General features: G+C 43.8%; 1 protein-coding gene across 6 annotated transcripts in view; it reads left to right on the top strand.

The window, feature by feature from the left end:
- LOC132381632 (zinc finger protein 239-like) overlaps positions 1-17999 on the top strand; it is a 107125-nt gene that overhangs the window by 35470 nt on the left and 53656 nt on the right. Inside the window, exons 3-5 of one of the 6 annotated variants that reach the window (XR_009508093.1) lie at positions 2113-2296; positions 10285-10444; positions 10652-15693. The exons of 1 other annotated variant lie outside the window; for it this stretch is intronic. The gene's annotated coding sequence lies outside the window, so the exon portion shown is untranslated. Of the gene's footprint in view, positions 1-2112; positions 2297-10284; positions 10445-10651; positions 15694-17999 lie in introns of those variants that run through there. 4 more of the 6 variants (XR_009508092.1, XR_009508095.1, XR_009508097.1 and 1 more) reach the window with 4 other exon arrangements.

Raw genomic sequence — 17999 nt, forward strand, 5'->3', positions numbered from 1 at the left:
CAGTGGGCTCAACCACAAACTGTTCTAAAGTGCCACCTCGTAGGCACTCTACAAATTCCTTCTGTTGGGATCTAGCAACAGCTTTATTTTCCCCGATCTAATTGCATATTAAAACCCTCCATAAATATCAGAATATCGCAATTTAACATACCATTCCTATCTCACATTGTTAATTTATACGCCACATCCTGGCTAGTGTTCAGAGGCCTGTATATCACTCCCATCAGGGTCTTTTGTAGAACAACCTCCGCACTTCCAGTAAGCACTTCCCTGAGAACATCTGCTTCCTATTTATGCTGCCATTATCACATAATCACCTCCTCCCTATGGTGTGGTGATCAGAACTGCACACAAATTCCAGCTGCTGCCTCACTTGTCTCATACAGCTGTAACATGCTGACCTAACTCTTGTACTCAGTGCCTAATCCAATGAAGAGAAGTGTGACACTTCCCTCCCTATTTCCATCTATTGCAAACCTACCGACTCTCACAGTCTGTGTAGCACTATACCTCATCACAGCCTGTTACTTGTAAAGGAAAATTCCACTCCCATCTCTCATTTCCTCTGTCTCCACTGCATCTGTTCTCAAGATGAGGCCTCTATTCCAGTACATCTGAAATGTCCTTTTTCTCCCCCCCACAAAGAATGTGGTTTCCCTTCCACCACCATCAATGCTGCCCTCACCCTCACCTTGCCCTACACATCTGCCCTCACTTCATCCCTTCTTGCCACCGTAACCAGAATAGGGCTCTCCATATCCTTACCCATCACCCCATGAGCCTCCATATCCAGCACATCAGTCTCCGTAACTTCTGTCATGTCCAACAGGATGCTACCACTAGGCACTTCTTTACCTCCCCACCCCCAGCCCAGGGAGATCTTTCTCTACCTGACTCCCTTCTCCACTGATCTCCATCCTAGCACTTCTCCCTGCAAGTGGGACAGCAGCTTTACCTGTAACTAAGCCAACTAAATTCCACCTCCCAATAAAACTCCTATCATCAAGAATCTAATGCTTTTCAATTTAGCAGTTTTTAAATGTGTCCCCACCTTTTAAATCTACTCATCTTTTTTTCTCCAGTCCTGCTGGAGGGCCTCAGCCCGAAACGTTGACTGCACTCTTTTCCACAGAAGCTGCCTGACCTGCTGAGCTCCCCCAGCATCTTGTGTGTGTTGCTGGGATTTCCAGCATCTGCAGGTTTACTTTTGTTTGTGAGCACATGAAGGGATTTTTAAACTTTACCACCGTTTAAAGGATTTATAATGTAACCTGAGATCAGTTGTTGTTTCCTTTTAGCAAGACAAATAACTCAACTCTGCTATAGAAAATTTAAACCCCCTCCAATGTCCCCGTTCCTCTACTTCATTAGCAGTTGCCTGCATTTTGTTAACTATATAACTTATATTTCTGCCTCTCTTCCACACTGCACCATTATCAGCATATAACGATTTGGTAATGTCTGAGTCAACATTTAAGAAAAAATCAGTATTAAAAAGGATTGGGATTTACACACGCTCCCCTCTGGAGTCCCATTCTCTGACTCATGCTCCTTGGAAAATGTTGTTCCTACTCTAACTTCTATCTTCCTGTCATGTAAAAATCTTGCATCCAGTTGAACATTCTCCCACCTAGTCACGTCTTTTCCAGTTTAAACAGCAACCCTTATATCCATAACATATCAAAAGCTTTCTTTGTGTTAAAAGAAAACTGCAATCACTGATTCTTTATTAACTTGTACCTTACGCATGTCCGGTTCCAAACTTAACAGAGTCCAAGGTCAGTCTCCCTTTATGAAATCCAGATTGGCATGCAACTTATTTTCCACTACTTTATACAAATAAAAAAAAATGTTAAAACCATTTATTCCATGTGAAGTTTGCGAATTATGCCTATAACTTGAAGGATCTGATTGATCCTTACCACTTTTATATATAGGGTTAACAACCGCTAATTTCCAGGAAGGAGGAAGTCATCTTTCAACCTATATTGTATTAAAAATTTCCAAGACCAACGTGAGTTTCGAATCTGATAACCAAGAAGAAGAAAGAAGAAAGCCCTTAACTCCGAGTGGAGTCATTGGGACGTCATTGTGATGGCGTTTTTTTTTTAGCAGGCTTTCTTATTTTTACGAGGCCGAGTTGCTAGCTCGACGCTCAACCCAGCACAGATGGAAAGCATGCAAGGGGGTCAGCTGGATTCGAACTCGGGAGCCTTCACTCCGAAGTCCGGCGCTGATGCCACTACGCCACCAGCTAGCTGATAACCAAATAAAACTAAAATATCATTTTTCCCAGGTGATGTATGACCAGCACTATTAGTATCCCTTTTAAGTTCAGTCATTGTAAATTCAATATCCAAACAGGAACTGTAACATTCTTTTTTTTCCTCCGCATCAGTAGAGTGAAGAAGCTGTAAAGGTAAAAAGACCCTAGGGAGAGTCAAATACAGGCCCCCAAATAGTAGTCAGGATGTGGGATATAAATTTCAATGAGTAATAGAAAAGGCTTGTAGTAAAGCTACAATAGTCATGGTGGATGTCAGTGTGCAGGTAGATTGGGAAAATCAGGCTGGTGCTGGTTCCTATGAGAGGGAATTTGTACAATGCCTATGAGACGGCTTTTTAGAGCAGCTTGTGGTTGAGCCCACTCAGGAGAAGGCAATCCTGGATTGGGAGTTGTGTGATGAACCACATATAATTAGGGAGCTTAAGGTAAAGGAACTGCTGGGGGACAATGATCACAATATGATAGAAATTGCTCTGCACTTTGCGAAGGGGAAGATAAAGTTAGGTGTAACGGTATTACAGTGGAGTCAAGACAGCCCCAGAGGCATGACAGAGAAGCTAGCCAAAGTTGACTTGGAAGAGGTCACTCCAGGGATGACAGAAAAACAGCAAAGGCTGGAGTCTCTGGGGGCAATTCAGAAGGCACAGAATAGATATGCCCAAAGATTAAGTAGTATTCTAAAGGGAGGATGAGGCAACTGTGCCTGACAAGGGAAGTCAAAGACAGCAGAAAAGCAAAAGAGAGGGCATATACTAGCAAAAATTAGTGTGAAGTTATGGGATTGGAAAGCTTTTAAAAACCAACAGAAGACAATGGGGAAAAAACCATAAGAAAAGATGGAATATGAAAGCCAATAATATCAGATGATACCAAGTTTATTTTTCACAGATAAAAAGTAAAAGAGTTAATATTGCACTGCTGGAAAAGTAGTAATGGGGAGGACAAAGAAATGGTGGATGAACTTAAGTATTTTGCATCTATTTCACCGTGGAAGACACCAGCAGAATGCCAGAAATTCGAGAACATCGCAGGGAGAAGTGAGAGTTGTTGCTGTTACTATGGCAAATGTGCTGGGAAGCTGAAAGGCCTGAAAGTAGATAAATCACCTGGACCAGATGAACTACATCCTCGGACCCTGAAAGAGGTAGTTGAAGATAATGTGTAGTAATCTTCCAAGGATCATTAGATTCTGGAACGGTTCCATAGAATTAGGAAAATGGAAATGTACTCCACTCTTTAAGAAAGGAGTGAGGCAGAAGAAAGGAAATTATAGGCCTGTAAGCCTGACTTCAGTGACTTAGTGTCCACAACTAAAGATGAAGTTTCAGGTTACTTGGAGGCCCATGATAAAGTAGGCTGACTCAACATGGTTTCCTTAAGAGGAAATCTTGTCTGATAAGCCAGGGACCTATCCTGGTTGGCTGCTGGTGACAAACAAGGGACTGTTTCACGTTATACTGAATGATAACAGAATTTGTGGTTTTGTGGCCAAGTTTGCAGTTGATACAAAGATAGGTGGAGGGGCAGATAACATTGAGGAAGCAGGAAATCTGAAGAAGGTCTTGGGCAGATTGGGGGAATGGATAAAGAGGTGGCAGATTGATTACAGTGTAGTGGTGTATGGTCATGCATTTTGGTAGAAGGAATAGGGAGAAAATTCAAAAATCAGAGGTGTAAAGGGACTTGGGAGTCTGTGCATTATTCCCAAAAGGTTAACTTGTAGGTTGAATCAGTGATAAGGAAGGCAACGGAAGGAAATGCAACGTTAGCATTCATTTCAAGAGGACAAGAAAACAAAAACAAGGATGTGATGTAAAGGCTTTATAAGGCATTGGCCAGACCACATTTGGAGTTTCTGGGCCCCTCATCTATCTAAGGATGTGCTGCCATTGGAGATGGTCCAGAGGAGGTTCACAGGAATGACTCCAAGAATGAAAGGATTAATGTACAAGGCGTGTTTGGCTCTGGGTTTGTACTCACTGGATTTTAGAAGAACTTATTGAAACCTCTCGAATATTGAAAGGGCAAGACAGGACAGATGCTTCCCACACGTGTGAGTCTCGGACCAGAGTGCACAGCCTCAGAATAGAGGGATGTCTATTTACGAAACGGAATTTTTTTAGCCAAAGGATGGTCTATGGAATTCATTGCCACAGATGGCAAGTCATTGAGTATGTTTAAAGCAGTGATTGATAGATTCTTGATTAGTTAGAGGTTACTAGGAGGATGTGGCTAAAAGCGATAATAAATCAGCCATGATGAAATGTGGAGCAGGTTCAATTGGCCAAATGGCCTAATTCTGTTCCGATGTTTTATGCTCTTATTGCCTTATACACTTTCCAGTTACATATACTTGTTATATCATGAAATACTAGTGTAAAGTCTATAGCAGAAACGGCATTATTAGATTTAATCTTGTACTCCGACCATCATTCAAATACTCCAAACACTTTTCTTCCAGAAACTCTTGCACTACTGTCCATTCACATTTTTGTCACTACAACTCCACATAGTACTATGAACTTTAAAATCCCTATACCATATAACCTTACCTTTCCCCATTTCCAATATGATCGGGTGTCAACCTTCCACAAGGGCTATAAAAAATTATCTGCGTTTTACTATTCTTTCCCCAAATTTCAACCACAATTGACTCATAAATAACTCCAATTTCCAAAGCTCTATGTTCCATCACACTTTTAACAAAGGTAGCCTCTCCTCCATAATCCTTTTTCCAACCTTGTATTTAAAACTTAGATAAAATTTCAACAGTTTTCTTGCACATGTCATATGAGGTTTAGTTGGTAAATCTTCAATTAATTTCTTAAATTCTTGACCATTAGCTGTCAAACTTCTGGCATTCCATTGCACAATTAGAATGTCCTATTTTGAAGTCTAAACATTATTTAACTCCTTGTAAAGCATTATTAATAACTTCTAGTTAAGTATTTTATCTCTAGATGTCTTTCTGTAGATTTTAATATAATTTTTTCTCTCCTACTTTTACATTATGCTTTACAATTTACTACATCTGCCATGAGATTGATAAACCATTGTTGATTGTGAAATCCCTCACCGGGCTTGTGTGGAAACTTGGGTCATTGCTGGCCCCATTAACAGCCACAGGACTCAGCGGTGAGAAGCTTAACTTTCATAAACAATGAGTGTCTAGGGTCAGTATGATTTGGGGCTCAGCCAAACAGGAGCATCATGATGTTCTGATTAAAGGAACCTCGATTTGAGTGAACACTGTGTAAATACTGCCTGTACACAATTGTTGGTCGGCAAGAAATAACAAATCGAACACCGCATAAAATTATAAAGAAAGTATATTTATATATTTCAGCTTTATCAAACAATAGGAAGAAGAAAAGGGGAAGAAATAAAAAGGCCTATTACAATTAATCGGCCTAAATGTACACAGCAGTGGAGTTCATACTGAAATTGTCCTCTACTGGCTTTGGACTCTCAGTCTGCGTGAAAGCACACACATCATCCCCAAAGTCCATCTTGAACACATGGGCTCTCCCGTGGGAGTACTGGCCCTTCCTCTTTGGAGTCATTCATCTGCACAAAGCACCTTGTGCAGCTGGATGCTACTTCCTGCGACATCCTCGACTATCTTCCCTCTCTGCAGCTCCCCCCAAAGAGACCATGAACCCCACCAGGGTCCGTCACAAAGCAGAAGGCGGCCAAAAGTTGAATTTATTATAATACGCACAGGTACATGTAAACACAGGTGCAATGAAAAACTAACCTGCAGCAGTATCGTAGGCACATAGTATCAGATACAACATTCACAAGAAAAACATAAATTACTGGGACGCAGCCGCTGTCAGACAAGTTCAACGTCTGTTGTGTGGGCACACCAGATTCTACAGGTGCTGAGAATCGTGAGCAACACACACACACACACACACACACACACACACAGAGGGAAAGAAGACAGAATGAGGTGGTGTGGGGAGAGGGAGTACAGGTTGGCAGGTGGTAGTTGAGACCAGGTGTGGGGAAAGGTGGGGGAGGGGGATAAACTGAGGAGTTGGAGGGGATAGATGGAAGAGGTAGAGGGCTAAAGAAGGGACCTCAATGGGAGAGGAAAGCGGACTATGGACAAAAGGGGAGGGGAACCAGAGGGAGGAGATGGGCAGATGAGGAGAAGAGAAGGGATCCAGAGTGGGGAATGGAAAACAGAAAATGAGGGAGGGGGAAGAAATTACCACATGGTAGCGAGATCTACCTCCATGCCATGAGGTTGGAGGCTACCCAGAGGGAATGTGAGGTGTTGCTCCTCCAGCCTCATTGTGCCTTAGGAAGAAGGCATGTCAGAATGGGAAGTAGAATCGAAATGGGTAGCCACCAGGAGATCCTTTCTTTCACACTGCAAAGAGTGACCTGCTCAATGGAGCAGACCCCCCCCCCCCAATCTGACGTCAAGGAGGCTGCACCAGGAGCATGAGATACAACAGATGACCCCAACAGACACACAGGTGAAGTGTCACCTCACCTGTACAGACTGTTTTGGGCTCTGAATGGCACCGAGGGAGGTGCAGCCGCAGGTGTAGCTGTTGTCCGGCTTGCAGGGAGAAGTGCTGGGATGGAGATCAGTGGGGTTGGGAGTCAGGTAGAGAAAGATCTCTTTGGGGCGGGGAGGACAGAAGTGCACAGTGTAGCATCCTGACAGAAGTTACAGAGACTGATGTGCTGGATATGAAGGCTCATGGGGTGATGGGTAAGGACGTGGAGAACTTTACAACAAGCCCCTGATCTCCCCCCACTGAAGGGCAGGTTGTGCATGAGCCCTGGGGCAATATGAGATTCGCTTGGAGTGAACTGGGACAAAGTGCAAGTGGCAGCAAGTGTGGGGAGAACCCCATTGGGATGTGGGTGGGGAAGCCAAGGTTTCCTTATCCAGCCAGACTCGGTGTTTTGGGAAAGTGACACCTCTCCAAAGGCGAGAAACTCTTTTACCTCCTGCATCAGCTTGTCGCAGTCTGTACACTCAGCCGGCAACCTTCTCTCCTGCGACCTCCTCCGTCAGTCTGATCCAACGGGTAGCAGGCAGATTGAGTTGATGACCCAGTAGACTGCCTGGAGCTCCGAGCTTTTGTGTTTAGTAGAGGGCAGGGATGTTATTCTGCACGGGAACAAAATGCACTTTTGGCAGATTAGTTACCAAGGAGGATTAGTCGCCCGCTCCATGTCAGAACAACCCTGCTCGTCCATTGCACTGCCCCCTCCCCAGTAACCCTGCAAATTATTTCCTTCATATATTGATCCAATTCCCATTTAAACGACTAAATCGGATCGGCATCAACATCCCAACTACCCGCAGCATAACTAGCTTTTCCACATCTTTCATTGGGTTCTCCTGTCCTTTAATTGTTGCCCCTTTGACCAACAGGAACAGCTTCTATCTGTTCTCAGTCCAACACCAGTTTCTTTTTTGCTTTGAATTCCAGCATCTGCAGCCTTTTATGTCTTCGTGATTTAAGATATTTCCATCAGATCCCTTTTCTCAGGAGAACCCGTTTCTTGACTTTATCCAGATGAACTAAAGTTTCTCAATCCTTTAGAAATATCTGTCTGCACCTTAGACATCTTTCTTAAAGTGTTGTGCTAGAAATGAGCACGATATTTCAGCTGCAGGCAAACTCTTCTTTATATAGATTTTACATAGCTTGCGTGTTTTGTGACCTATTTGTAAAACTGGAAATCATGCATGTTTGAAACACACACAGCCAGCCGCACGTACAACCTCACACACCCTCCCCCCCAACTAGAGTTCTCGGTTCTGAGCCACGTCGAGACCAAACGCAAGTTGGAGGAGCAGCAACTATATTCCATCTGGGTAGCCTGCAACCTGATAGCACAACATCGATTTGTCTAACCTCCGGTAACCGCTCCCATGTCCCTCCCCCCGTTTGTTCTTCCCCACCATTCTGGTGGCAGTGTTGCACTTTTCTCTTTCCCTATCCTCGTGACCTCCCTATGCCTCCTTCCGGTTCCCCTCCCTCCTTTCCTTCCCTTTATTTCTGTCGTCTCCCATGGTTCCTTCTTATTGAGAGCCCTTTATCTCTTCCACTTATCACATTGCAGCTTCTCATACCATCACCTCTCCACCCACCTACTTTCACCCTCAACTGATCTCACCTCTCACTGCCCACCAACTTCCTATTCTGACTTCTGCCCCTTCCCCCATCCCTTCCAGTCCCGATGAAAGGTCTTGGCCTGATACATCAACTGCTTATTTCTCCCCAACCTGCTGACTTCCTCCAGTATTTTGCACTCGCTGCTTTCTGTTCTGGTACCCACTTTAGAATTTTTGCCATGTTTACTACATAGCCCCTCATAATTTCTGCCCTTTCTCAGCATTAAATTTCAACTGTAACCAATTTTCAATTTGATCAGCATTTCATAGAAATCCATTACTATCATCATAGTCCATGACAACTTCACATTTTGTGCCATCTTCAGATGCAGAAATTCTGGTCTGTATACTCCAGTAAAGCCATTAATCTGCAGTAACATGACGTAGCTCAGGAAATATCACTCACCACTCCCCTGCAGTATGAAAAGAAACCCTTTCCTGCCACTCAGTGACACCTGCCCAGAGAAACATCTCACATTTCAAACCCTTTATCCTGCCCGACCTACTGAGTTCCCAGCATCTTTTTATTCAAAAATTTTCAGCGTCTGCAACTGAAGTAAATTTTTCATTGTACCTGTATACTTGTGCATGTAACAATAATCTTGACTTTGACACATGGATTTACTTTTAGTACTGCTTTCTGTGACCCACATCTTTCTGTTGCTGTGACAACTGTCCATTCTACCCCCTGGCTGGTAACCTTGGCAACAAGCACGTTGTGCTGCACCTTATCAAACACCTTTTGGAGATGCGTATCTACCATATCAACCTCATTTCTCTCTGCAACTTCAACAAAGTGGAGCAAAACATTTGAATATCTGTTGGTAAAGTGACTTAGATGAAGCAATGGCGAGATACTTAATGAAGTCTGTGGACATCACCAAGTTAGGTGGCCCAGTGTATAATGTGGCTGGGAGCAGAAAGTTGTAATGAGATACTGATCAGTATGGATAATGGACAAAACTGCTGTTGGAAGAGATCATTGAGATACCCTGGAGAGAGAGAGAAACAGATATATTAGAGTACTTTCTAAACGGCTGGAAACATGGGAAATATGAAAGACTAGAGTGTTATTGAAGCAAACAAATGGGTGGACGTGTATTGGACAATAAGTGAAGAGAACGATGCCTTGGCCTGTCATCCAAAGGGATGGAAATTCAGACTATTGCTTCTGGGGGCAGAATGGATCTGGAAACTCACAAAATGATACTAGATCAATAAGGATTAAACATTAAACATCAACTACGTTGACCGACAATCAGACAAAGCATCATGACCTCCCATCACTTCTCTCTGGTTCCCCGCCTCTTTCCCGTTATCCCATGGTCCTTTCTCCTCTCCAACCAGATCCTTTCTTCTTCAGTCCTTTACCTTTTTCACCAATCACCTCCCAGCTCTTGCATTACCCACCCTCTCCCACTCACTTGGACTAACCTACTAACCTATCACCCACCCCCCCCCCCCCAAATCCACCCCTTATTCTGGCTTTTACCCTCTACCTTCCAGTCCTGATGAAGGGATCGGCCTGGATCATTGACTGTTCATTTCCCTCCGTGGATGCTGCCTGACATGCTGATGTCCTCCAGTATTTTGTGTGTTGATAGACGTGTATGTGCAAGGTCAGCACTGACCCATTTGAGGTGTTTACTGTCATCAAAGATGATGACAGACAGAATTATTTCTTATGAGGCAACAACAAACCTTTAACTTTAGCATTAAGAGTTCATACCATTCTCTTCCATGGTGGCCGATTCATTGTCTCACTAGTCCCTGAATACAGAAGTTTTTTCTGTACTTGCTTCTGCCTAGCTTACATTCATCTGTGTTTAATATTTTACTTCCTCAGCCACGGTAGTATAGCGGTTAGCGTGATGCTCGGAGCATTCCGGAGTCCGCAGTTCAATTCCGTTGTGGTGCTGTAAGGAGTCTCTGTACGTCGTCCTCGTGGAATGGGTGGGATTTTCCCCTGATGCTCCGGTTTCCTCCCACAGGCCAAAGACATACCGGTGAGATTATCCCGTGATTAGGTTGGGGTTACTGGGGCGGCGTGGTTCGAAGGGCTAGAAGGGGGCTGACTCCACACTCCGCCGTTAAACTAATTTAAAATAGATAAAACTTCTGCATCACATCTATCAAAATATAATTCCCTAAACCTCAATCAGTTGTCCCTCAGCTTTTGCTTTTCAAAGCTCTCCTTCTTGCTTGTCTCACAGATAGAGTGTGTGGGAAATACTGGCAGCTCGCTGTAAATGAGAGGAATCAGCTCGGAAAACCCCTGTTTGGTATTGAAACGCAGGAAGGTCTCACAGCAGGTTCAGTGATGATTCACCAGAACAATACCGGGAATTGAAAGATTCAATGTGAAGTTGTTTTTTTTAATAAATTCAAAGTTCAAGGTACATTCATTATAAAAGTATATGCAATTTTGATTCATCTACTTACAGACAGCCACAAAACAAAGAAACCCGGAAGAACCCATTAACAAAAAGACTGTCAGACACCCAATGTGCAGAAAAATAAATCACGCAAACAAAAAAAGGAAGCAAATAACATTCAGAACTGAAGTTCATAGCCAAGAAGCCACTCTTCACCGTAGCTGATCCACACACCTATCAGTTAGTCTGAGTTCAGCACGGAGACGAGTAAACCCTGCAGAGCAGCAAGCTGAACTCCAGCCTGTCCCTCACCTCGGGCCCCAAGACACTGACCTTTTCAATCTGGTCTGGTGCTTATATTGGCCAAACAGCAGGTCGCTCCTCACCATCACACCCAGGTCCTGCTGCCCTGACTCCGTCTTGCCTCCGTCTCAGTTCTGCCTCATCGAATCACCTTCAAGTCCACCCCAAACATTGGCTCAATGCCGCAATCGGGCCCAGGCCTCGCCCCCTCGATTCAGTCCATAACAAGTATCCTGCACCTTCGAAAGCTCAACTCCAGAAAGGGATCTTACAGACTAATGATTGCTGTGATCATCTCTGAGATTAATACAGTAATTCACAGTTTTCCTTGCTGCCAGCAAGACATCACTGTGCTTCACCAAAGACACCTTGAATAATAAACAATAGACAATAGGTGGTGCAGGAGTAGGCCATTCGGCCCTTTGAGCCAGCACCGCCATTCAATGTGATCGTGGCTGATCATCCACAATCAGAACCCCATTCCTCTCTTCTCCCCATATCCCTTGACTCCGCTATCTTTAAGAGCTCTATCTAACTCTGTTCTGAAAGCTTCCAGAGAATTGGCCTCCACTGCCTTCTGAGGCAGAGCATTCCATAGATCCACAACTCTCTGGGTGGAAAAGTTTTTCCTGAACTCTGTTCTAAATGGCCTGCCCCTTATTCTTAAACTGTGACCTCTGGTTCCGGACTTCCCCATCAGCAGGAACATGCTTCCTGCCTCTAGCGTGTCTAATCCCTTAATAATCTTATATGTTTCAATCAGATCCCCTCTCATCCTTCTAAATTCCAGTGTATACAAGCCCAATCGCGCCAATCTTTCAACATATGACAGTCCCGCCATCCCGGTAATCAATAAATTCAACCTGTATCTGCAATGCGTGACGTCACAGAGAAAATAGTGTGGTCACATGACTAGAAGATGTGCGTGCTTTGTTGCATTATTGAAGTGGGATTTCAATCAAAAGTACACAGAATCATCATTCAGACCTCTTCAGCAATGACGATCTTCCTAATCCTTTCTCCACTCTGTTCTTTCATTTATGACTGATTCTTTTCCACTTCCTACGTTTTGCAAACTGATTTACACTGCAGCATATAACATTCACCAAAATCACATCACTGTGTTGTGCTTCCTTCTGTATTTCCAAAACGTGTGCTAACAAGGATTCTTTAGCCCCGTTTAATGCTTCTCGTCAAGATATCCGTAAGTTCACATACACTGCGCTCATATCTGACCTTATTGCCTCACTGATAATAAATAAATAAAGCATGGATGCTCAAATTAAAATTGAGATACAGCATGGAATGGACCATTCTGGCCCTTCGAGCTGCACCGCTAACTGGTATGCCTTTGGACTGTGGGAGGAAACCACGGCACCCAGAGGAAACACATGGTCACGGGGAGAACATTACAGAGATGAGAAATGAACCGTCATTGAACAACACTACTGTGTCCCCAGATCTCATCTGGCTTCTCCCAGGGCAGGTTAATCTCTTGATGCAACCTTCCTCTCACCCTTACATTTCACAACTCCAGGTTAAAGTTTTGGAGCATTTCTTTGGGCTGAAATCACTGCATATCTTTTTAGATAAGGGGCCCAGAATACTCCAAGTGCAATCTGGCCAAAGCCTCAGCATTACATCTTTTCACTTATATTCTTTCACTGCGGCTCTTGAGGAAATACGGTCTGCCTCAGGAATTGCTGCTGCAGTTCTACACTGCAGTCATTGAGTCTGTCCTGTGCACCTCCATCACTGTGTGGTTTGGAGCCGCCACCAAGCAGGATAGAACCAGACTACAGCGCACAGTGAGGACTGCCGAGCGCATCATTGGAGCCTCCCTGCCCTCTATTGTGGACCTGTACTCTTCCAGGTTGAGGAAGAGGGCGGGGAACATCATAAAGGACTCCTCCCATCCTGCGCACGGACTGTTTGAACTGCTTCCATCTGGTAGGCGCTTCAGATCCCTCCAGACTAAGACTAATAGGCACTGGAGAAGTTTTTTCCCTACTGCGGTCACTTTGCTGAACAGTTAACTGCCGGTTAACTGTCGGCTAACTATTACTTGGATTGCACTACTTGTATGTATAATCTATATTTTCATTTATATTTATCATTATTACTGTTATGAGCAGAGAGACAACATCTGCTGGAAGTAAATTCCTTGTATGTGCACAGGTACTTGGCGATTAAAGTCTGATTCTTATTCTGATTCTAGTCAATCTTAGAATTTAATTCACGTGCTGCCATTATGAATTTAGCGTCTGGATCAATTGTTCAAAACTTTGATGAACAGAGCAGTGGCAACCATTAGCTCATTACACTCCTTCCACAAAATATAGGAGTTAGACTAATCCATCTGTTCTTACCCCATTTGATAAGATTATGTTTCATTTAACTAGTTGTCCCTGTGCTCCAAAAATTGAGAGCCCTTAACAACGTTCTCCCTCCCTACTCAGTAGGATAAAGAATTCCAAGTACTTACAAGTTTCAGTGAAGAAACTCCCACCCACCATGGAAGAGCAGCAGGGAACAACTAACCATGGGAGTGGTGAATAATGATTGTGGCATAATGCAAAGTATAAACAGCAGAAATTGGAAATGCACATTACAGGAAATAGGTAGGTTTGCACATCATCTAGCAAAATCAAATCAATATTGACAGGATTTATTCTTGTAATGCAGAACTTTGGAGCAACACGCACAAAACGTTGGAGGAACTCAGCTGGTCAGGCAGCATCTGTGGAAATGAATAAACAGTTGATGTTTCCAGCAGAGACACTTCATCAGGACTGGAGAGGAAGGTGGAAGAAGCCAGAATTTTGGCCCAAACAAGTTACCTACCTGATTTGACATGAACCAGTCTAAATGTCCTTTAAGTGTTGTAATTTAACTCACCTCTACCACCTCCTCTGGCAGATTGTTTCACAAATCCACTCCCATCTGTGTGAAAAAACTGTCCGTCACCTTCCCTTAAAATCTTTTCCCTCTCACCGTAAGTCTACATACTCTCGGCTTGGACTCCCCTACCCTGAGTAAAAAAGATGGTGTTTATTCATCTTATTGACACCCCTCATGATTTTCTCTTCATGACCTCCCACACTCCCAGGAAAAAAGCCCCAGCCTATTCAGCCTCTCCTTGTTTACAGGATGATTTCATGATTATCACTTTGAGGAACTGATAAATGAACAGGCTATTTTAAATCTGGTTCTATACAATAATAAAGCATTAATTAATAAACTTGCTGGAAAGGGACCTTCTGTGAATCAATGCCATGATAGTGTTCAAAAATGATGTTGCTCAGTGAAAAAGAGGTTTTCAATCTAAATTAAGTATGAAGAAGATTGAGAGGCAGGTTGACTGTGACTGATTGGGAAACCATTTTTCAGGATAGGACAGTGGACAGACAGTATATAGCTTTCAAAGAAATAATAATTAATTTGCCACAAAATACATTTAAGACAAAAAAAACTTATCTTAACCATGCATTAAGGTAGTAGTTAATATGTGGAAGTATAAAGTTACCAGAAAAAAATAGCAAACCAGAGGACTGGGGATGATTTACTTAGAAAAGAAGGACACAGATGTCAATAAAATAGGGGAAAATAGAATGAGGTTAAACTATGACTTATAGCGGACTGAAAAGCTTGAGCATGTAGATATTAAGGAAGAGGAGCTGGAGCTTTTGGAAAGCATCAAGTTGATAAGTCACCGGGACTGGATGAGATGTACCCCAGGCTACTGTGGGAAGCGAGGGAGGAGATTTATTTACACTACACGCTGCATCCGCAAAGGAAACAGCATTATGAAGGACCCCATGCACCCCTCATACAATCTCTTCTCCCTCCTGCTGTGTGGGAAAAGGCTCCGAAGCATTCAGGCTCTCAACTATGTAACAGTTTCTTCCCCCAAGCTATCAGACTCCTCAATACCCAAAGCCTGAACTGACACCTTGCCCTACTGTCCTGTTTATTATTTATTGTAATGTCTGCACTGTTTTTGTGCACTTTATGCTGTCCAGTAGTCTAGTGTAGCTTTCTCTGTTTTCTTTTACATACTTCAGTCTAGTTTTTTGTACTGTGTCATGTAACACCATGGTCCTGAAAAACGTCTCATTTATACTATGCACTGTACCAGCAGTTATGGTCGAAATGACAATAAAAGTTGACTTGACTTGAGATTGCTGAGCCTCTGGCAATGATCTTTGCATCATCAATGGGGACTGGAGATGTTCCAGAGGATTGAAGGGTTGCGGGCATTGTCCCATTATTCAAGAAAGGGAGTAGAGACAGCCCAGGAAATTATAGACCAGTGAGTCTTACTTCAGTGGTTGGCAAATTGATGGAGAAGCATCCTGAGAGGCAGGATTTATGAATATTTGGAGAGGCATAATATGATTAGGAATAGTCAGCATGGCTTTGTCAAGGGCAGGTCGTGCCTTACGAGCCTGACTGAATTTTTTGAGGATGTGACTAAACACATTGATGAAGGAAGAGCAGTAGATGTAGTGTATATGGATTTCAGCAAGGCATTTGATAAGGTACCCCACTCAAGGCTTATTCAGAAAGTAAGGAGGCATGGGATCCAAGGGGATATTGTTTTGTGGATCTAGAACTGGCTTGTCCACAGAAGGCAAAGAGTGGTTGTAGACGGGTCATATTCTGCATGGAGGTTCATGACCAGTGGAGTGTCTCAGGGATCTGTTCTGGGACCCCTACTCTTCATGATTTTTTATAAATTACCTGAATAAGGGAGTGGGGGGATGGGTTAGCATCCGAGGGTACTAAAGGAGGTGGCCCTGGAAATTGAGGATGCATTGGTAATCATTTTCCAATGTTCCTTAGATTCAGGATCAGTTCCTGAGGATTGGAGAATGGCTAATGTTATCCCACTTTTTAAGAAAGGAGGGAGGGAGAAAACAGAGAGCTATCGACCTGTCAGCCTGACATTGGTGGTGGGGAAGATGCCAGAGTCCATTATTAAAGATGAAATAGTGGCATATCTAGATAGCAGTGATAGGATTGGGCCGAGCCAGCATGGATTTACTAAGAGTAAGTCATGCTTGACTAATCTGTTGGAGTTTTTCGAGGATGTAACCAGGAAGTTAGACGGGGGAGATCCAGTGGATGTAGTGTACCTCGATTTTCAGGCATTTGATAAGGTCCCACATAGGAGATTGGTGGGTAAAATCAAAGCTCATGGCATTGGGGGGAAGACATTGACATGGATAGAAAACTGGTTGGTGGACAGAAAGCAAAGGGTAGCAGTGAATGGGTGTTTCTCGGAATGGCAGTTGGTGACTAGTGGGGTGCCACAGGGCTCGGTATTGGGACCACAGCTGTTTACTATTTACGTCAATGATTTGGATGATGGCATTGAAAATAACATCAGCAAATTTGCTGATGATACTAAGCTGGGTGGCAGTGTGACATGTGATGAGGATGTTAGGAGAATTCAGGGTGACTTGGATAGGCTGGGTGAGTGGGCAGATACTTGGCAGATGGCGTTTAATGTGAATAAGTGTGAGGTTATCCACTTTGGGAGTAAGAACAGGAAGGCAGATTATTATCTGAACGGTGTAGAGTTAGGTAAGGGAGAAATACAAAGAGATCTAGGAGTCCTTGTTCATCAGTCACTGAAGGTGAATGAGCAAGTGCAACAGGCAGTGAAGAAGGCTAATGGAATGTTGGCCTTTATTACAAAGGGAATTGAGTACAAGAGCAAGGAAATCCTCTTGCATTTGTACAGGGCCCTGGAGTATTGTGTACAGTTTTGGTCTCCAGGGTTAAGGAAGGACATCCTGGCTGTAGAGGAAGTGCAATGTAGATTCACGAGGTTAATTCCTGGGATGTCTGGTCTGTCTTACGCAGAGAGGTTAGAGAGACTGGGCTTGTACACGCTGGAATTAAGGAGATTGAGAGGGGATCTGATTGAAACATATAAGATTATTAAGGGATTGGACAAGACAGAGGCAGGAAATATGTTCCAGATGCTGGGAGAGTCCAGTACCAGAGGGCATGGTTTGAGAATAAGGGGTAGGTCATTTAGGACAGAGTTAAGGAAAAACTTCTTCTCCCAGAGAGTTGTGGGGGTCTGGAATGCACTGCCTTGGAAGGTAGTGGAGGCCAATTCTCCGGATGCTTTCAAGAAGGAGCTAGATAGGTATCTTATGGATAGGGGGATCAAGGGATATGGGGACAAGGCAGGAACCGGGTATTGATAGTAGTTGATCAGCCATGATCTCAAAATGGCGGTGCAGGCTCGAAGGGCCGAATGGTCTACTTCTGCACCTATTGTCTATTGACACAAAGGTTGGAGGTGTTGTGGATAGTGTGGAGAGCTGTCAGAGGTTACAGCAGGACATTGATAGGATGCAAAACTGGGCTGAGAAGTGGCAGATGGAGTTCAACCCAGATAAGTGTGAGGTGGTTTGTTTTGGTAGGTCAAATGTGATGACAGAATATAGTTTAATGGCAAGACTCTTGGCAGTGTGGAGGATCAGAGGGATCTTGGGGTCCGAGTCCATAGGACACTCAAAGCTGCTGTGCAGGTTGACTCTGTGGTTAAGAAGGCATACGGTGTATTGGCCTTCATCAATCGTGGGATTGAGTTTAGAAGCCAAGAGATAATGTTGCAGCTATATAGGACCCTGATCAGACCCCACTTGGATTTCTCTCCCATTTCCCGCACATCTGCCCTCACCCCATCCGCCCACCACCCCACTTGGGATAGGGTTCCCCTTGTCCTCACCTACCACCCACCAACCTCCAGGTCCAACGTATAATTTTCCGTAACTTCCGCCACCTCCAACGGGATCCCACTACCAAGCACATCTTTCCCTTCCCCCTCTCTTTCTGCTTTCCACAGGGATCGCTCCCTAAG

The sequence above is a fragment of the Hypanus sabinus genome, chromosome 26 (assembly GCF_030144855.1).
Source record: "Hypanus sabinus isolate sHypSab1 chromosome 26, sHypSab1.hap1, whole genome shotgun sequence".
Classification (NCBI taxonomy): Eukaryota; Metazoa; Chordata; class Chondrichthyes; order Myliobatiformes; family Dasyatidae; genus Hypanus; species Hypanus sabinus.